Source organism: Hemiscyllium ocellatum, chromosome 45 (assembly GCF_020745735.1).
Source record: "Hemiscyllium ocellatum isolate sHemOce1 chromosome 45, sHemOce1.pat.X.cur, whole genome shotgun sequence".
Taxonomy (NCBI): domain Eukaryota; kingdom Metazoa; phylum Chordata; class Chondrichthyes; order Orectolobiformes; family Hemiscylliidae; genus Hemiscyllium; species Hemiscyllium ocellatum.
In genome coordinates, this window is record NC_083445.1 from 12,767,643 (window position 1) to 12,773,642 (window position 6,000).

General features: G+C 48.1%; 1 protein-coding gene across 2 annotated transcripts in view; it reads right to left on the reverse strand.

The window, feature by feature from the left end:
• Positions 1–6,000, reverse strand: part of camsap3 (calmodulin regulated spectrin-associated protein family, member 3) — a 203,445-nt gene that overhangs the window by 129,021 nt on the left and 68,424 nt on the right. The window lies entirely within an intron of this gene.

Sequence of the window (6,000 nt, forward strand, 5' to 3'; positions counted from 1 at the left end):
AAAAACACTGTAGTTCATCAGGGTACTGAACTTCTAGAGGAAGTGGTGGATATGGTTACAGTTACAATGTTTAAAAGACATTTGGATAACTACATGAATAGGAAAGGTTTGGAGGGATATGGGCTAAGCACAGGCAGGTGGGACTAGTTTAGTTTAGGATTAAGGTTGGTGTGGACTGGTTGAATCGAAGGGTCTGTTTCCGCGCTGTATGACTCTGATTCCAATTGACAACTACTTCAGAAGGGGGGCAGGAGCAGGGCCCATTCATGTTTCCCAGAATGGAGTGGTCAAATCAAACATGATATCACCAAATGATGGATACAAGCTGGATGGCCCAATGGGACACCTTAACTAGGGCACAGAAACACTCTTCATTTCCGGCATGTTGTAACTTTAATCTGAGCAGATAGTCTCTCACAATCTGTGTGTCTCCCTAAGAGCTCTGGAGAAAGATAACAGAGGAGGAAGGAGAGAACAGTTTGCAACTTTTGAAGGTCACCACTCCCTCAGATCATCCTAATCGATGAGATTGCAACATGGATAGAAGGCCACAAGGCTACAAGGCTCAGACTCCACCTCACCAGCAACAAAACACAGCTGCTGCTTCGAAGGGTTCGGGTGGGAAGACAACATGTGGAAGGCAACGAGATGGATTGAGTCAGATCGGTTGTTCCTCTGCAACAGTGGGCCCCCACTGGTGAGAAACCTTCCCCAGGGTCTGCGTGGGTTTCCTCCCACAGTCCAAAGACATTCAGCTGAGGTGGATTGGCCACGCTAATCCGGAACAATCTGGATTTGTGGAACTCCTCGCGTGCAAGTCAAGGCCATTTGGCCCCTCAATAAGTCCAGCACTCGAGTTCACAGCCCGGTCCAAGCACGAGCCCAAAAAGATTGTAGCTGACACGTACAAAATGCATCAGTCAATTAGCAGCACAGTAGGAAAGCAATTAAATAAAGAGTTCAAAGAATTTAATTCAACCCCCTACTAAACCTCACCACCTGATGGATTAGGAAGGTTATGTAATTCTCTGATTTTGGACTCATGACAGAGATTCAACAGCAAGTGCTGCTTTCAGGCTTTTCTCAACACGATCCCGGACATGCTGCATACCAGCACAAGATCACAACGGGGAGTGTGCACAACATCGGAGTCTCTCCGTTCATGCTGGTTTGAACTAGTACCACTACACCCAAAACATCGATTTCTCCACCTCCTGATGCTGCCTGGCTTGCTGTGTTCTTCCAGCCTCCTGCCCGTCTACTTGGGATCCCAGTATCTGCAGTAATTTTGTGTGTGTAACCACACCCCCCAGGATAGACGTGCTATCCTGGCATCTGCTCAGGATTGGGTGCTCACATGGGTGGGTGCAAGTTGAAAATACTAAGCCCCGTGAGCTCTGCCCTGGGCACCTCACCTTCTCCTGCTCGGGGGTGGTGGGAGAAGGGGGTTATCAACTCTTTGGCTTGACCTTCCCCCCCCCCACACATGAACCTCCAGCCAGTGAAGAGCCGGGTGGCTGACTGGAGGTGGTGGTCAGGACCATGAAAACACAAGAACTGCAGATGCTGGAAATCAACCAAAAACACAGTGCTGGAGAAATTCAGCAGGCTCTGTGGAGAGTGAGAAAAAGCAGAGTTAACATTTCAGGCTCAGAGTTATGAAGAATGGTCACCAGACCAGGAAACATTAACTCTGCTTTCTCTCCAAGGCTATGAAGGCATTTGACAGGATAGAATCTCCAGAGTGTGGAAGCAGACCATTTGGTCCATCGAGTCCACACTGACCCTTCAAATAGCATGCCACTCAGACCCACCAGTCTACCCTATCCCTGTAACTCTGCATTTTGCATGGCCAGTCAACTTTAAGTGCACACCCCTGGACACTGAGGGCAATTGAGTATGGCCAATCCACCCTAACCTGCATATCTTTGGATTGTGGGAGGAGACCAGAGCACCCAGAGGAAAGCTACACAGACACGAGGGGAATATGCAAACTCCACACAGACAGTCGCCTGAGGGTTGAATTGAACCTGGGTCCTTGGCGTTGGGAGGCAGCAGTGCTAACCACTGAGCCACCATTAGATTTCCTGGTTCATGCCGGCACAATGTGTTACTGTCAATCACCATCTTCTGGAACCCATCATTGTTTATGGCTTTAATTCATAACTGACAGCTTCTTCATTTGACTTCACTGTCATATTTTCTTTGGATTCTTCTGAGCTATTCCCCTCTGGGACAGTCAAGCTTTGGAATGAGGAGTCCTCTATAACTACTGAATAAAGAGGCGGTAAAACCTTGGACCCTGTCACTCAGACCTGCGTGAGTTGCTCCGTTCTGCAAAAAAGGCAGAAAACGCCAAGGATGCTGGAGAAACTCAGCAGGTATGGCACATTTCTGGAGAGAGAAACAAGAGTTGAGTCCAGCATGGCGCTTTTTTTTCAGATCTCAGGAGGAATCATACCTTAACTTTGCAATGTCCTGTTGAATTGTTGCAGGTCTCATTTTACTCTCAATCCGCGGTTAAGCCTGGGGCAGGGGAACATCGTAGAGGAACTTGAAAACAAAGGGGACAAATTCAAAACAAAAACTGTCGCTTAACTGGGAGCCCATGTAGGTGAGAGAGCACAGGGGGGTGGGATGACGGATCTAACTGAGTTAAAAGATTCAGGAAATGAATTAAACTGTAACACGACGACCATAGGCACCATTCCAAAACAGAGAGGGTGCTACCCAACATCATCTGGAGGGCCCCCATCACAACCTACATACAGCTATTTGAGGGAAAAAGGGCTTAGATAAGAAATGCATCTTTAATCAAAGTGCTAGATGAGAGCGTTTGGCTGGTTTATCCAGCAATGAGATGCCAACGCACCAATCCAACAGGTCATGAAGCCGAATCTCTCTCTCTCTCTCTCTCTCTCTCTCTCACACACACACACACACACACACCCTGCACCTCTGCCCAAGCTTCCGTCCAGGAATAAGTTTAAACTACCCTAGTCAGTCAGCCCCATCAACGGCCATATTAATGATTAAGACAGTCCGGTGGATTTATGGAATGTGACAAGAGGGTTTTTCATTACTGTGAAAAACCGATTCCACCATCCAACCCGATCCGTAATTAATAAGGAACAGTCCTCGCTATTCATTTTTACATGGGAAACTCAGGGCAAAGTGCCAACACGCCTTTTTGTTTAAAGAAATGCAAGGCATCAGCATTTGGTGAAAAGATGGAGAAAGCACAGTTTAGTTCTGTTCATGTTTTCCATCCAAGTATTTGATTGTAGCAACATTTCACAATGCAGTTAACACAAAGTGGGGACTTCAGGTGAAAAACAGATACTGCATTACAAGAGAACTGAGTGACCCAACTCTGAATTAGGACTTGTCAGGTGACCATGATCACCCAATGGCATAGATGGTCATTTGACAACCAGCATGAACATAACGGGCCGAAAGGTCTTGTTCTATGACTGAAATAGAAGGAGGCCCCTCGAACTCTGCTCCACTGTTACATAATCTTCTATTTCAGTCCGATTATCCCTCAATTTCTTTAGTGTCTCAAAAACACTAACCATCTGAATGCAGAACGAACACACACACACACACACACACACACACACACACACACACACAATGAATACTGGCATTGAGGTGCTCCACAAATTCACAACACTCCAAGTGAAGACATAGTTCCTCTTCCTGGTCTGACATAGTCTATGGATGAGCATTAGTCCATCACAGAAAGTTCCGGAATCTCCTTTTAGGAGAATCGCCCTCTCAACATCTACCCATCAAGTCTTCAGAGGAAGTGAGCCACTTCAATGAGTTCTGAAGGAGAGTTGATCTCCTTGAAAGGTCAACCATTCCAATCAATCAGTCTGGTGCACCTTCACTGCAGCCCTTCTATAAAAGGGCAGCCTTTCTCAGGGACTGGAACCAAAAACCTTCGACAGGACTCCAGGTGTGGTCTCACCAAAGCCCTGTCTAACCATGGAGCATTTGTTATACTGAGCCCTGTACAATTACTCACTTTCAAAAATCAGAGACCTAAGCAGGAAAGAACTATCTCAGTTTCCTGGCAGGACAGAATTTGAATGTCTGTGCTTAGCAACCATCATAGAAAAAGTGCTGGAGAAACTCAGCAGGTCTGGCAGCACGAGCGGAGAGAGAAACACAGTTCATGTCTCGAGACTGTGCAACTCCTTGTTTGAGTCGAGTTACAAAGAGTAGTCACGCTGGACGGGGCACGTTAATTCTGTTCCTTGGATGCTGCCAGAACTGCTGAGTTTCTCCAGCCCTTGGTTTCAATCTCTGATGTGCAGCACCTGCATCTTTTAGGTGAAGGTGAAACGTCAAAAAGGTTTCCCTATAGAATTCCTGCAGTGTAGAAGTAGGCCTTTCAGCTCATCAAGTTTGCCTGAGCGTGGAATCGAACCGGGGTCTCCGACAGTCCGATGCAGCAGTGCCAACCATCCAGCCACCCCAAATGCCTGTGTCGAATTTGGTTTGACGGATGCTCCTGTGAATGAGCCTCGGGACAGTTTAGGAGCTGTAAAAAAGGTGCTACACAAACGCAAGCTGCTATTGTAACGAGCACAAATCCAACAGGAGACCTCAAACCTTGGCTTGGAGCTACACAGTTATCCAATGGCTTTGATATGTCAAGGAAACTGGGTTGGACCGAAGGGTCTGTTTCCATGCTGTACATCTCTATGACTCTATAACTGCTTTAATTCTTCACAATGTATTCCTAATGGAAAGCTACCTGGGCCCCGCTCCGTGAGGGTTCATATCGGGATAGAACACTGGAAACTGGATACATCATTCCATTGAATAACAGCGTTCATTCAGTCCCCTCTCGGAATTCAGAGCTTGCAAAAATAATCAAACAAACATCACACTGGGACTCCTCCAAACAAAAAAAAATTAAATTTTCTGATCATCTCTCCCAACACCCCACCGCCCCCAATGCCAAGGAAGGAAAGTGCCAAGCAGCTCATCTGTGCCAGGATCTCCGTCAGATTCCCTGAACCATCACCCCAGGGCAAGTTCAGGTGAGACACACCAACCCAAAAGCTCACCATGTTACTATGTGTATCTCAGTCCCCGGTCGGGTTAAACCATCCTGCTGCTGCTGCTGCTGCTATTGCATTAACAGGCCCCGCACAGATGGTGGGAGCAGATGGAGACTGCAGTCATTTTACAATCATCTCAGACCCTCCACAGGAAGCTTCCATGTGGATAGGATTCACCGTCTTTTGAGAGACGACAGAGCCCCTTTTCAGATCAAAGCGTTCGCTTTACTGATGAAAATATCAATTTTTAATCCTTCACCACTCTGGGGAGAAGATTAGGGGAGGCGGTGACGGGCGGGGGGGGGGGGTGGGGGAGGCGGTGGTGAGTGGTTCATTACAGTAAACCTCACGAGGAGGCAACTTGTTTTATAGCAAGAATTGTTTCAAACCAACCCAAAATGTTGACTAGTGTTGTACTAGGAAAATATGGTTCAATTAAAAACACAGGTTTTAATCAACACAGAGATGTTTGAGTGGGGGAAGAGAGGAATGTGGGGGGGGGAGGGGGAGAGAAAAAATGGGGAAAGAGGGAGGGGGGAGGGGAGAGAGAGAGAGGGGGGAGGGGAGAGAGAGAGAGGGGGGGAGGGGAAAGAGAGAGAGGGGGGGAGGGGAAAGAGAGAGAGGGGGGAGGGGAAAGAGAGAGAGGGGGAGGGGAAAGAGAGAGAGGGGGGAGGGGAAAGAGAGAGAGGGGGAGGGGAAAGAGAGGGGGAGGGGAAAGAGGGGGGGAATGGGAAAAGAGAGGGGGGAATGGGAAAAGAGGGGGGGGATGGGAAAAGAGGGGGGGAGAATGGGAAAAGAGGGGGGGAGAATGGGAAAAGAGGGGGGGGATGGGGAGAATGGGAAAGAGGGGGGGGATGGGGAGAATGGGAAAGGGGGGATGGGAAAAGGGGGGGAGTGGGAAAAGAGGGGGGTGTGGGAAAAG